This window comes from Podarcis gaigeae (genome assembly GCF_964106915.1).
Source record: "Podarcis gaigeae genome assembly, chromosome: 1".
NCBI lineage: Eukaryota > Metazoa > Chordata > Lepidosauria > Squamata > Lacertidae > Podarcis > Podarcis gaigeae.
The window spans coordinates 101,550,872-101,566,458 of record NC_139678.1 but is presented as its reverse complement, the minus strand read 5'-3'; the positions used below and the strand labels follow the sequence as shown (position 1 = coordinate 101,566,458).

The 15,587-nt window shown below is 43.7% G+C and overlaps 1 long non-coding RNA gene across 1 annotated transcript in view; it reads left to right on the top strand.

Moving 5' to 3' along the window:
• The window catches only part of LOC310833838, a 28,887-nt gene extending 27,118 nt beyond the window's left edge, over window positions 1-1,769 (top strand). The window contains exon 4 of the long non-coding RNA XR_014558958.1: window positions 1,590-1,769. This is a non-coding gene — a long non-coding RNA (uncharacterized lncRNA). The remainder of the gene's footprint in view (window positions 1-1,589) is intronic.
• Window positions 1,770-15,587: the final 13,818 nt, after the last annotated feature.

The following is a 15,587-nucleotide window of genomic DNA, read 5'->3' as shown; positions in this document are numbered from 1 at the left end:
GTGAAAGGCTTCAGATCCCGTTACTCATCCCCAGAGCTATCTCGCTCTCCCTCGTGACCCAAGCCTTTTCTTTGAAAACACACAGCCTCCACAGGCAAAGCGTGACGTCTGGCTAGGAGCAGATGCAAGAGTTTTACACTAAAACCAGCACAGCAAAGCAAGGGTGGCTTTGCTAGCTGCTCTAACTCTTAAAGGCAGAAGCCATGTGAATAGCAAAAGTTGTGTTGTTCTTGGTTTTTTTTCCCTTTTCTTTCCTCAGGCTGTTTGAGGAGCACATTGTAGAGCCAAACAAATGTCATAGCCGTGCTGGAAGGGCCCAAACTTTCTCCTCCAACTATGGACTGAATATGGGAACATTTTCTGCCACCCCGTGAGGGCCACATATTCAGGAAAGTGAATTTTGAAATGGGGGGTATAAGGAATGGCAATAAGCAACAGGAGGTATTTAAGAAGTACAAAATGCTTCCTAGACATCTAACACCAATAAGTTTCCTCAGTATTCATGTTTTTTTAATGTGGGGGAAAGGTGTGTGGGTAGACACAAAAAGGATAGAATCAGGAGGAAAGAGAGAAATATTTTTATTTTTTAAAAAAACTCCCAAAAAAATCAGGAGGAGGGAAGTTTCCCTGTTAGATTCCCTCCACTTTTCTTGCAGCCAGAGCGTATGTTTTGCAAATGTTCCTGTAGATGGAGCTACACTCTGCAATTCCATGCTCTTAACTCCTCACACAATGAAGCAATTGTTTCCTGTCTCCATTTAGCCAAGCCGCCTTCCCTCTTCTGTTCTGTTCTGCTTACATGTTCTATTTATTTTAATGTATACCTTTGTGCAAAGCCTGGCTCTGAGTGGTTAGATACCCCGTTGATATGTGGCCTTCAAGGGAGAGCAGGGGGGAAAGGAGCGCAGCTTATTCCCATGACATCCTTGTGCTTTTGTAGAGCCAAAAAAAAAAAAAAACCTTCACAGGAACACCTAATCCTTGGGCGCCGTCCAAGTACCACAGGCTTGCTGTACAACTGACACGGGCCACATGGGACCCTTGAGAGATTTAGGTGTGTCTCTCTGAAGTCAGACCACAGCCAAACAGGCAAATGTGCCCAGACCAAAGAAAATAAATTATGCGGACTCCAATTTTCAGCAGTTATGATGTATTAAATTACACATCTGAAGGGATTAACCCTTTGGAACCTAAACACAGTTTTGTCATGAACTCGTTCCTGGAGGAATCCTGCTGTGCGTCTTGCCTGTTTCTCAAAGGCATGTGGGTCATTGATCACAGGGCTGGAACACTAATTGAAACATGTGCCATAATTAACTGGGATGCTTTAAGAAATGAAAACAGATACCTACCTGAGCAAAGAGAAGGGAGAGACAGAGCCCGTGTTTGTGGCCCTGTGCGCCTTCTGACCTATGGAGAAGGGTTCTTGTTTACCCGAATGGGTTTAACACTTACGGCAAGTGTTTTCTTTTCTTTTCTTTCTTTCTTTTCCTTAAAGAAACCCTTTTGGAACCATGAATGCAACTTCCAGCACTTAATTAGTATGCATTTATCACAATTAGCATGGCCCCTGTGGCTCCTTCTTTCAGGTTTAAAGAAGTCGTCAAGAGGCAATGGAACTCCACTTTAATCAGTCCTGAAAAGCTCCTGGAAAAGCATTAGCCCTGGGTAAGAGATATAAAAAGTACATCCTTCCCTGCCTCTTGGAAACATTTCTGGTTCCCCGCAACCATCTGTAGCATCAACTCTGCAGTACATTATGTTGCTGAAACGTACATATTGGAAAAACAAACCACTGACATTTTCTTTCCTTTTGAAAAGTTACTCTATTCTCTCTCCCCCCCCCCCCCTCACTCTGTACTTTCTCTTTTTAACTAAGCAATTGTATGGCAGAAAACTTGTAATGATAATAAACAGCCTTGATGATTGGGGAGGAACCCTTTCGGAGATTATCATGATGGGATGGGCGGTATGTTTCACTTGTATGCAAGTCAATCAAGCTCTTTTACTTCAGTCTTCCTAACTGGAGAGGCAGGCAGTGTAATTATAATCAGAACCCGGGTAAACATACCGAAAGGTGAGCTCACTTGAGTATCTGTGGGATGAGGGGGTCTGTGTCTCCTGTTACACACATGGTGTTATGGACGGGTATGTGAAATGTGGCCAGAAAAAATGAAATCATAGGCCATAGTACTTTGCAACACTTATCCATCCGACTTGAGTTTCATTTGTTAAAAGACTTACAAACCGCTCGCTTTTGAACCTATGCATGGATGGAAAGCTGAGGCTGTGAAAATTAAAAACAAACTAGAAATTATCTGGAACACCCCACCCCCCAAAAAAGTAATTTGTTTCAAAAGTCTTATTATGTCAGAGACCAGGCTGAGGAGTACTGCTCTGATGAAGAATGGTGGAGCCTCCCCCTCTCCCTGCCCCTGACCAGGATCCTGAAGCTGCCCAGGAGCAGTGGAGCAGTATAGATTTGGAACAGTGGTTTGCAGAGGGGCATAGTTCTGAAGACAAAAGTTGGGAAGAACTGGGGGGTGAACAGCAAAGTGAAGAAGACATGGAAGTGAGAGAGCTAACAGATTCTTTCTCTCGATGGAAAGTGTCCAGCCTATCAGTCTAAGGTCATGTAGATCAGATAAGGTGGCTACACAAAAAGCATGGTGGTTGCAAGATCAGGTTGCAAGCAGCGAAAGTGACTAGGGGGGAAGTGGGTGGAAACCTTAATTGGGAACACCTTCATTCTGAGAATGGTTGCTTTGTTCTTTTGCTGTGATCATTAAAGGCTCTTTGAATCCTAAGCGACTCTTTTTGCTTTGTCCTGCTCATATACAGTCGGGGGGGGGGGCGGGGAGGCCATCTGGGGGGGGGGGAGGCCAAGTCCCCGAAGCCTGACACATTACTATGTACACGTGATTGGAAAAGCCATGTCCCCCTTTTAAATAAATTTGTGGTCCAAGAGAAGGAGATCCTAACTTTCTTCTGTTCCCAAGCAGTCCCACAATTCCAGGCCCCTGACAGCTCCTTTTGGGCTGCCTCTTAATGCAGTGTTTGGGGGGGAGCCACGTATCACTCCATGTGGTTAAATGTATGCCCCACTGGATAATAATAAACCAGGAGGTGTTATAATTGTATTATAATTGTTGTTAGTTCTTGAGAGTCAAAGGCAACCTTAGCATCTTAGTGCAGTGATGGAGTCCTTCTGACCCACAGGCCTCATTAGACCTCACCATGGTCCTTATTTTTCCCATGTGGCTGTTTTCCCAAAGTCACGCCCACCCACCTGACATCACCAAGGATAAGACAAAAATTTGGCAGCCTTAAAATGTGCTCCCAAGGCTTCCTTTCCAAGTAGGGCTTGTATTTGTTGCCCTTTTAATTTGGCACCCAGTGTGAGCCCCACTCACATGGGAGTCCCCAAGTGGGAGCTCCTGCCAAAAGTGGAGCATAAAGTCAGCAGCCCTGACTAGCTGTTTGGCTGTGATTTCAAGCTAAGCTGGGATCAGGAACTCTGGAGTGTAGCCAGTCCCTGCCCAAAGTGGAAGGGGGATGGACTTTAAGGAGCTTGCAGTTTATTAATGGTACCCAAAGTTCAGGGCTGGGTGCAAGAAGGAGGAACCATGCCAATTGTTGTGGCACTGATAAAGCAGACTCCTCTGACCTGGAAGTTCTTGCCTCATCATCAGATTCATGGGACAGGCAGCCATTGAGAAGTATTGAAAAGTCACTTTGCATGTGCTCCAAGGTGCCCTCTTCTTTATCTTTATTATTATGTATATTCAAGGGTCCTAGGCAACCCCAGTACTGAAAACCTGTCCCATCATTCATCTCTGATGAACCTCTGCTCAAATTAACCATGAGGCTGTTTCTGTTTCCTTCCAAAAGTCTATCGCTCCATCCTTGCAGCTCCTTTCCTTCCTTTGATCTCTACAAAGGAGGATCGAACTCCTAAAGTGACTCGCTTGATGTTTTTTCTGGCAAGGGAGAGCTGCTCCTTCCTCTTTCACTTCTTTCTTGTACTCGGTCCCATGGCTAGACTTCCCGTGGAGCAAGGCAGTAGATAACAACACAGCCCAATACTAGAATCAAATGACTGGGAACTTTAGGGGAAAGCTGAGAAGGGGGTAGTGTATCTGGATATAGTCAGGCAGATTCAGAATAGAAGAGAATTGTGCAGTGCAGTGGTTAGAGGAGTGGACCAGAGAGGTCCATGTGTTAATCCCCACTCTGCCATGAAGCTGACTGGGGGACTTTGGGCCAGTCACTGTCTCTTAGCCTAATCTACCTCACAGGGTTGATGAAAGGCTAAAATGGAGACTCACCAAGAGGAAGGAAAGGGTGGGGTGCAGGTGTAACATAAACAGATAAATGAATAAACAAGCTTCCATGTTCAGAGGTGAACACCATTTGCCCCCTGTCCCGACACACGCTGGATCAGGACGTTGGGCTCCTGATTGGTCACTCGGAGAAAGTGAATGATGAAAAAAATGGACCCTTCATCTGACCAACTAAGACTCTTTGTATGCCTTAGAAAAAGCTAAGAGTGCATTAATATCTGCCTAGACATATTTTATATGCCTGTTGTCTTTGTCCATGGAGTTTTCTTGGCAGGGATACAGGAGTGGCTTGCCGGTTCCTGCTCCAGGTGGATCACGTTTGGTCAAAACTCTCCACTATGACCTGCCCATCTTGGGTGGCCCTGCACGGCATAGCTCATAGCTTCTCTGAGTTATTCAAGCCCCTTCGACATCAAGGCAGTGATCCATGAAGGGGATCCCTGCTTATTTAACTTATATGCAGAATTCATCATGCGAAAGGCTGGGCTGGATGAATCCCAAGCCGGAATTAAGATCGCAGGAAGAAATATAAATAACCTCAGATATGCAAACGACACAACCTTGATGGCGGAAAGTGAGGAGGAATTAAAGAACCTTTTAATGAGGGTGAAAGAGGAGAGTGCAAAATATGGTCTGAAGCTCAACATCAAAAAAACGAAGATCATGGCCACTGGGCCCATCACCTCCTGGCAAATAGAAGGGGAAGAAATGGAGGAAGTGAGAAATTTCACTTTCTTGGGCTCCATGATCACTGCAGATGGAGACAGCAGTCACGAAATTAAAAAACGCCTGCTCCTTGGGAGAAAGGCGATGGCAAACCTGGACACCTTCTTAAAAAACAGAGACATCACCTTGCCAACAAAGGTCCGTATAGTTAAAGCCATGGTCTTCCCAGTAGTGATGTATGGAAGTGAGAGCTAGACCATAAAGAAGGCTGATCGCCGAAGAATTGATGCTTTTGAATTATGGTGCTGGAGGAGACTCTTGAGAGTCCCATGGACTGCAAGAAGATCAAACCTATCCATTCTTAAAGAAATCACCCCTGAGTGCTCACTGGAAGGACAGATTGTGAAGCTGAGGCTCCAATACTTTGGCCACCTCATGAAAAGAGAAGACTCCCTGGAAAAGACCCTGATGTTGGGAAAGATAGAGGGCACAGGGAGAAGGGGACGACAGAGGACGAGATGGTTGGACAGTGTTCTCGAAGCTACAAACATGAGTCTGACCAAACTGCGGGAGGCAGTGGAAGACAGGCGTGCCTGGCGTGCTCTGGTCCATGGGGTCACGAAGAGTCGGACACGATTAAACGACTAAACAACAACAACAACAACAACAACAACAAGACATATTTGCCTGCTTGCCAGCAGCTTCCTCTTACTCCTTTTCCCCAAAGGTTGCAGTAGCCAAGGGAAACGAAAGTGGACTTCAGGTGAGCTCAGATGCTATAGCGGGGAAGGTCTGAAAAGCTACGGCAGCTGATCAAAAGGTATGGTGCCTGTAAGTTCATGGGGAGCTGATCATCCACCATTTCTGACAATGTGGCTCTAGCCACTGTTGCTAGCTCTCTGCTCCACTTCCATAGGTTTGCTGGCATCAACACCCTACTTACCAACTCAGTTGTCCTGCATAGTACTTGGTCATGCCACATGATGTACTAGCCATAATGACTATGTTCTTCCCACATTGTCAGTAGGCATCTGAATACCAGTTGCTAGGAAATGCAAGCTCAGGAGACAAGTCGCTGCAATATCAGGTTATGGGACTATGTGTGTATATGGGGAGATGAAATTGTCCAAGATTCCCACCCCCTGAAATCTTGTATTAGGGTTGAATGGACCTCTTTTGATAGTTCATACTGGTGTATTATGGAAGCCATGTGCTAAGAGAGGAGTCAGAGCTGAACCCATCACTTCCTTCAGTGCAGAAGTGACGCAGGAGTAGAGCCACTATGCTAGCTTTCTGGCAAGTGGGTTGCTGTTGCTTCTTGGGAATAGAGAGGGGCAAGCACTGAATTTGTCCTGCCAGTGGGTCTGCAGCATGCCAGTGGGTCTCCCTGCTGGCTCGACCCTTTCGCTTTCCACTCTGGTAAACAACAGCAACCCGCCTGCTAGGAAGCTAGCATGGCAGCTCTTCTCCAAGCCAGTTCTGCTTCGATGGTTTTAAAATATTGGTGCTCAAAAAAGGAATTTATCAAAATTAATGGGTGCAATAGTTCCATCTGCTGGCAGTTGAAATAACCACAGAGTGCATTTCAATCCACTTCAGTATTCTTCAATTAACTCTTGTGCATTTGGAATAAAGCTTGGGTGACTGAAAAAGGGATACCTGGAGAATTCTTAGTTGCTGCTGAACAGGTTTAGATACAAGTATAGAAATGAAATGAAATGAAATGAAAGGGAAGGGAAGGGAAGGGAAGGGAAGGGAGGGGGGACATGCTCTATTTAACGGAATAGGACTTTACAACTATGTACCTCCACAAATAAATTAATGATAGAGGCCTCCATAATTATTTCTGACCTGCATCAGCTTTAATCTGCCCTTATGAAAGAAACATTTTCTTACCTAACCATAAAGTATTAAGAAAAGTCTAAACTACCAGTGAGGCAATTCCACTAAATATAAAATAAAATAAAATCATGTACAGTCTTAACTGACTTTTTAAAAATTTCTCTATCTCCCTCTCCTCCTTCTCTTTTTGCATTAGAATCCAGGCAAAGCTTGTTGTGTGTCAATCCAGGTTTTTATGCTTAACCATTCTCTTTCATTGTTTTAAATCATATCCTTAATGTAACTTAAATGTTGTTTTTATAGCTGAATTGTTTCTCTTTTTTTCTGTGCTCATAAAATTCAGACATCTAACATGACAGGCGCGTTGAAGTCAGTCCTTCATTGAGGCTTCTGCACTCCATCAAATGGCAGTCTCTTCCCAGACCCAGAAATTGCAGGCTTTCTGAACAGTTACATTTTATTGCAGAATGGCCTAAAGCTACATGGAAACTGGAAACATTTTTTTCTTCACGGAATCTGGATTCCATTCTCTCCCCCACACCCAGGTAGAGACTTTTCTCTGAGAGTCTACATTGGCATCAAGTCAAATGATCTCTGCTTGAGGACTAATGACCAAATGTTATTTCTTATTAATTTTCATATGGTTTCAGCTATTTCATTGGGGGGGGGGTCCGTATTAGGGGACGTGGAATTTAGTCAAAATGGATTGTCAGGAGTCTTGTTGATGATGTTGGCTGTTCCAGTACAGATAGGAAGGTTGCTGGATCTAGGCTGGTCTGCAATAGGGGAAATTCTCCCTACCTTCCAGAGAGGCTATACACGAATGTAGCTCTTACACATGTGACTTGCCCCTTTGGTTTCAGTAGAGCAGAGGGATCAAAGATGCACCAAGGAATGTAAGCACGGATCTGCTTTCTCCCTTGAAAACAGATGGAGAAGACTCTGTGGCTGGGAAACCTTTGCTTGTGTATCACGGCTCACGTGCTAAAACCAATCCCTAGGTGACTGTTAATTGCATCTACCAAACCTGGTTGTAGATTAAGATTTTGCTCTTACCATTGAAAATTCAGCTTGGATTCATATCATGGAAAATTAATTACCCTTCCATCTTGTCTGGTGAAGAATTTTGTGTAACTCACATCTGCCTCCTACCTCAAAGGGGTATGAGGATAAAAGAAGTTGCAAGACGGTTTGAGCATGTTACACTGATCCTGGTCCGACTGCACTGGCTACCAATGAGTTTCTGAGCCCAATTCAAAGTACTGGTTTTGACCTATAAAGCCTTAAATGGCTCAGGACCACAATACCTCAAGGACCGCCTCTTTCCATATAAACCTACCCAGACCCTGAGATCATCTTCTGAGGCCCTTCTTTGTGTGCCCCCTCATCAAGAGGTCTGTAAGGTGGCAACACGAGAAGGGGCTTTCTCTTCAGTGGCTCCCTGTCGAATGCTCTCCCTAGGGAAATTTGCCTGGTGCCTTCATTATATACCTTTAGGCACCAGGCAAAAATGTTCCTTTTTAACCAGGCCTTTGGTAGATCTGATTTATATCCTATGCCCTTTTAAAATGTTTTTTTTTAGGGGGGGCTATTGGGTTGTTGTTTTTATTTTTATTATGCATTTTGTATTTTGTATAGGGTGATAATAATAATAATAATAATAATAATAATAATAATAATAATAATAATACGTTAAATCAGAGCACTGGCACATCTGGTCCAGTGTTGTCTAACTAAATTACAATGGGCCTTTCACAGTTTCTGGGTAGACATTTGCCACCTGAGATCTTTATACTGGGGGGATCAATACAGGTGAGTGTCTGCATAGTGAAAAATGTACAGCCCCTGAACAATTTTGAGTACCACCTCCTATTTTGAGCCACACTAGCATAAAGCTCTTGTGTGGATAGGTGCCTGGAGACCACCAACCTCGTAACATTTCTGACACTTGGGAGAAGAGCAAAAGGAATCAGCAGCCGAATAACGCCTATCAGTTTAGGCAGCAGATACCGCTTGCCTACTGCAGAAAAGCCCAGGTCCAGCTGAGTTCAGTCACAGAGCTCATTTGAAGTTGCTCACTTTGAGGGATGCGTGTGATGCCTTAAAGTTCTCTCTACCAACTGCAAGCGACTAGTAGCACATCCTGTGATGACTTCTCTTGGAATGAGAAGCCTAAACCCCCCGAGGCGACAGCAGGTCTTGTTGAAAACAATGGCAGAGACGCAGATGACATTGAGAGGCTGACATCTGACATTTGCAACAATGTGAAAACGATTCACAGTTTTCCGCAGACAAACTATTATGAGAGAGACCCCAGTGTTGCCGCTGCCACCTGCACTAATAATATGTTGCTTGCCCTGAGCACTGCGGAATGCTGATTCTCCTCTCTCCCATTTACGGATTGCTCGCCCAACCTTGTGCCAATATTTGATTTGATACTGGGGCTGCATTGTTGAGCTGAAAATGTATTGTGCTAATTCACTTAACAGTTGATTCACACAAAGTCTGCACTAATCAGGAAAGGAAATTAAAAGGCAGCTGGTACTTCTTAGCCAGTGTATGCCTTTAGGAGGAAGGCTGAGGAGTGGTTTGGAGGCAGAGGTGCACAACTGCTGTTTGTCTGTCAATCAGGCAGGTATATGGTCACCTCTTCATGCTTGGCTTGCCCCGCAGCAGTATATCCCATTGTGCCCTGCTTAGTTTGCAAGCATGGTAGCAGGCTTATCACAAGCCTCCAATAGCAAAGGATTAAAAGTCATTTCCCTCTGAATAGCTGTCCTTCACACTACGGGCCAGACCCATTCACATAACCAACTGACATAATAAAGAGTGTGTTAATGTCTCACAACAAATGAAACTGATCTGTAGAAAACGCAACTTGAAAAAATTGACAATGCATGCATTTTTGTAAACGAAGAAATCTTTAATAAAAATGAAGAAGAAGTGTGTGTCGAGTAGATGCTTGCAACTTTGCTACATCACATACCCCCAAAGCAGCTCTTTATATTACTGACCCTCACTCTGTGCATTTCAATTGATTCCTGGGTCATCATTTGTCCTAAACGTTAGGCATTCTGCTGTTGCTTCCAGTGTTCTGGATAGAAAGTTTAGAGGGGAAGAGCCTCAGCAAAACTCCATTCAAAGAGCAAAAATTTGCATTCATGATTTTAGAATGTCAAGTTAATTAATAAAAGGAGAAATGGCAGGGCTGCATATCCAAAACTGGTCTTTACTGCGTGATGGCTCCCTTTCCTCCATTTTCCCCAGTCTCTGCATAACATGATATTTAGAACTTTGCCCCAGTAGATGCCAGAAGCTTCTTGCCTTGAGCCACTGTTGTCCTAGTACACTTGATCTATGTCATACCAAACAAGGAAGAGCCTCCAGTGATCCTGCAAGAACTGTGATCATCACACAAATGAGATTTTCCTCTAAGTGCAGAACGAGGCCAGCGTTGATTTGTACTTGAAAGAAACAAAACAAAACTTATGATGGTGTGGCTGTTTCATAAGAACCAACCTTATTTGTTTAAAGTCGTGACTTCTTTAATCCTCATTCGCAAAGCAATTAGGAACTTGACTATCCCTTCACATTTATTTTTTAATATATGTGAGTTTGCATCTATAAATACTGGGCACCTTTTCAGAGAGCATCGCTTCTCTCACTAATAATGGGCAGCTTTCCCCCCTCTAGTAGCAGAAACACAGAACCTGCTCCATTCTTGAAATAAGGCCTTGTAATATCTGAAAGGTATTGTGGTACAGTGGTACCTCGGGTTACATACGCTTCAGGTTACATACGCTTCAGGTTACAGACTCCGCTAACCCAGAAATATTACCTCGGGTTAAGATCTTTGCTTCAGGATGAGAACGGAAATCACATGGCGGTGGCGTGGCAGCAGCGGGAGGCCCCGTTAGCTAATGTGGTGCTTCAGGTTAAGAACAGTTTCAGGTTAAGAACAGACCTCCAGAACGAATTAAGTACATAACCAGAGGTACCACCGTATCGTTTTAAATAAAGTTAGTCAAAAGATTGGTTACTGTTGAAAGTACACCAGCAAATGCACAAAGGTCACCAACCCTTTGTGTTTACAAACTGAGAAGAGTGGATTAAGAGACTGGAGAAGGGACATAGCTTGATGGTGTAGCACTGCCTTGACATGCAGGAGGTCCCACTTGAGGCCAGGTGAGGCTCCTGTCTGGAGAGCCACTGATGGTCAGTATGGTCCAACTCAGCATAAGTTCTTTATTTTCTTAGTAGATTCTCTGGGACATTATTGGCTGACACAGGCTGCAAGTGTGCAGGTCAGGGATAGGAAATTGGTGGGTCCCCACATGTTGTTGGAAACCAATTAGCCCCAACCAGCAAGGCCAATGGTAAGGAATGATGGGACCAGTTGTATTCCAGCAACATTTGGAAGGTACAGGTTCCCCAACCCTGATGTGGGCTCTACTTACAGGGGCATCCAGGTCGATGATCAGTGTGGTCCCTTAATCCATGAAGGTCCCTGCTATTCTAATCCCATTTATAAATGGCATGTTCACGTGTTAGAGGAAAATATTCCTCATTGTGATACCTCCATGTCTAAGATGATTGGTCCATGCATGAATACTGATCACAGGTGACTTACCACAAATACCAATGTTTACATTCCCTCAAGCATAGAGCTTTGCAGTTGAACCAGCTCACACTTTCCACTGTCAGTCAATGAACATGTCCTGGGAAGCCAAGTGAGGTACATGCATGCGTGAATCGAGGCTCAAATTAACCAATCTGCATAAAGCAATATACTGTATATTACCCAAATTAAATTATGGGATGCCCCTAAAAAAAATTGCTGAACACTGCCATGCATTTAGACCCATGGGAGTAAACTTATATGATATGAAGTGTGAGAGTATATTATTGTTTTAAAATGCATCTAAAAATGTTCTTAGATGTTCTTAATGTTTTAAATATGTTTTACTACTTGGATTCTTCTTTGCTACTCTAAACTCAGTTAAGAGGAATGATAGAATTTTAATTAATCGATGAATGGGGCAACCCTAAACACACCTACAAGAGAGTAGGCTCCACTGAACGTAGAGAGATTTAATTCTGATGAAAGATACTTATAAATGTGTTGTATGGCTACAATCTGATACTTACTTAACTTAATCATAGGGAGGGGAGATGTCATTTAAAATTGAATCCATCGAAGTTATCCATCTCTGTTTTGTCAATTGATGTATGAAATCCCACAACATTTGTATTCTGGAGTGCTCTACATGTGCAGCATTCTGGAGCTTTGTATTGTGCCTCTAGAAACTGCATAAAATCAATGTGGGCATTTGTGACATGGAGACATTGTGAAAGAAGGAAAGGCCTGTGCTTTGCATGACACACTTCATCGTTAATAATGAAACTGGGGCATCAAAGTGCATTCTTTTCACCATGGACAGGCTTTGTTAGCACATATGTCAATAGGACTGCTGTGAAAGGTTAGGCTAAATTAGCTGGTCCCGTTCGGCTGCTTGGAAAAACCATAGCAAATGGAAGCCTTTTAGGCTTAATGCAGTGGTGACATGAGTTAATGGCGCTGTTATCACCTGATAACACAACTCCATGTGAGGTAAGTTGTCCACAGGCCACTCTTTCCTGCCGAGCTGATAGCTTATGGTAATGTGGTGCAATGGGCAATCTGGAAAGCAAGTGTCTTAAATCTTTCAATTGACTAGGCAATTAATTTCTTCCATAACTGCACGACATGGGGAAATGTAACCACTCTTGCTAGGAGCAGCTGCTTGTCGTGTTAGAGGCAACTGTTTCACAAACTGAGGACACCTAAATGGTATGTTTCCAAGCACAATTCAAAGTGTTGGCGCTGACCTTTAAAGCCCTAAATGGCCTGGACCCAGTATACTTGAAGGAGCATCTCCACCCCCATCATTCTGCCTGGATACTGAGGTCCAGGGCTGAGGGCCTTCTGGCAGTTTCCTCACTGTGAGAAGTGAGGTTAGAGGGAACCAGGCAGAGAGCCTTCTCGATAGTGGTGCCCTCCCTGTAGACCACCCTCCTTTCAGATGTCAAGTACATAAACAACTTTCTGACCTTTAGAAGACATCTGAAGGCAGCCCTGTTTAGGGAAGTTTTTAATGTTTGATGTTTTATTGTATTTTTAATATTATATTGGAAGCTGCCCAGAGTGGCTGGGGAAACCCAAACAGATGGGTGGGGTATTAATAATAATAATAATAATAATTTAGTGTCTCCACATGTGGAGGTTGACTTCTTCAGCTACCCATTAATTTGGAGTAGGGGAGCAGATCTACACATGCAAAGGATTACAGGTGTAGATTTGCTTCCTACCTTGGCATGTAATGGAAAGCTTCCCTACTGTTATCAAAGCTAATGCATTTATTTTTTCTGAAGCACCTCTGTATCACACAAGACATGCACCCTGTTCTCTGTGTTCCATCAGAAATAAATATTCATAAAAAACTATGGTATCACTTTTAGAGCAGGCATAGGCAAACTCGGCCCTCCAGATGTTTTGGAACTACAACTCCCATCATCCCTGACCACTGGTCCTGTTAGCTAGGGATGATGGGAGTTGTAGTCCCAAAACATCTGGAAGGCCGACTTTGGCTATGCCTGTTTTAGAGGAAGGAGGATGAAAGATGGTCAGAAACGAGGCCTGGACTAAATACCACCACTATCTATTTCATGGAACTATTCAACACCCAGTAAAAGCAGTGGGCATAATATTTTGGCAACTTTCAGTCGGGCAAAATTCTCGAAGATCCTTTGCTTACCTGTAGGAGGAGGTGGCCAAAGATGTTTTCCTTTCTTTTCCTCTTTAAAAGGCCTTGCCATGGAGCATCGTCTTTAGGGATGCTGCTTAGCAGCTACAGGTAGCCAAACCACTGCTTGATGCCATAGACAGAGTTAGAGATAGAGATGATAGAGATAGAGATAGAGATAGAGATAGAGATGATAGAGATAGAGATAGAGATAGAGATAGAGATAGAGATAGAGATAGAGATAGAGATGATAGAGATAGATAGAGATAGAGATAGAGAGAGATAGAGAGAGAGAGAGAGAGAGACAGATAGAGACAGATAGATAGATACATGATAGATAGAATCAGGAGGTGTTTTCTCTCCATCCTCGTGGAATGGCAGGGATAAAAAATGCTGGGCTGGATAGTTTAGCCCATCACTAGATGCAACACTTATTTCAGATATATGGGGAATTCACCTAGTATGCTGGTTTTCTTGTAGCTTGGGTTGGAAATGTTGCTGTTAGAATATGAGTTTTAGTCTTGGTTTAAGCATGAATGTTTTCTTGGGGTGTGTGTGTGTATAGCTCTGCAGTGCTTGGAAAATGTTGACCAGCGACATCCCTCCCCTCCTCCTGAAGTCATGTAGGAATCAGGGAAATTCCAGTCACTGTCACTGTGTGCCTGTCAACTTGCCTCACATTCTGTTCTGCCCTTGTGTTTTTCTTGGCTACCTTGCATTCTACCTTCTTACTCCTTTTGAGCATGTCTGTTGGTGGAATTCTGATGACTCTTGTTTTATGCCTAAACAGTTCTAGCTTCCCCTTACCATATGGTCATCCTGATGTTACCATTTGCCTCAATCATCCTTTTTGTAGCTGCTTGAACATCTTAATTGATCTCATGAGCTATGTTAGGGATTTATAACAGACATCAATGTAATTCATCTCATAAGCACGTAACTGTCTTTCTCACCAATTGGAGGCCCGTGTCTCCTGCATCTATAAATATGCCCCCAAACAGCTTTTCATCCCTGTGGTGATATAAACATCTTGAAGGATGGTTGGGACTGCAGGCAAGTATTCCAGGTCCAGACGTATTACACACAGTTTGTGCTGTGATGCTCTGCCCTTTGGTTTCAAATAACCAGGGCATAGCAGAACACCCCCATTTCCCCTCAGTGGATAGTTCTACAGTAAAAGAAAAATGTTATAGTGTCTATGATTTACTGGTTTACTAGTCTTCAATATGGTCCTGTTCTGAAGTTAGAACAGCTGAATGCTCAAATTCCTGACTCTGCTTCTCTTATGGCTTGCCAGATGATGTGGTGTATATACACAGGGCCATGCAATGCCATTGCTGAATCACTGAGATGAGGCTGCCCACCAAACATTTCCATTGTGTTTGTCAGGTTCTTCTGTGTCCAGCCAGGATTCCTTTATAATGTGGAATGTGATTGCATTAGCATTAGGGGTGCCTATTGGTCAGTGCCTGTGACATCACCATAAGATGCATACGACATGCCCTTTCCCTGTCACCATGCTGGGTTGCATTCCTCACTAATAGATCTTGCTTACACATTTTCCATTTTCAGAAACTGTATGCCCACCCTCTCCAGAGAACTTCTATACTTTTTAAAAAAGATTTTAGCCTCTTACATCTCTCAGCAATAAGCCTAGGTCCTGCCATTACACTGTAGGTATAGCAAATAGCAGGAAAATGTGAAGAGAAAATAGAAAGAACTCTGCAGGAGCCCCCTTCAGGCCATCACATGAAGTATTAAGTAACCACAGAAAGGGAGCAAAAGGATGGATGTCCTGGGTCTGCCCCCATCCTCATCCCACTCCAAAAGTTGGAGGGTGACCATTTGAAGCGAGGCACCTCTCTTCATGGAGACACCCTGGGTTCTAAAATGCCATTTCCTGCATCCCAGGTTCACCCTCCAGCTCCACAAGAGTGACAAGAATGCTGACGCC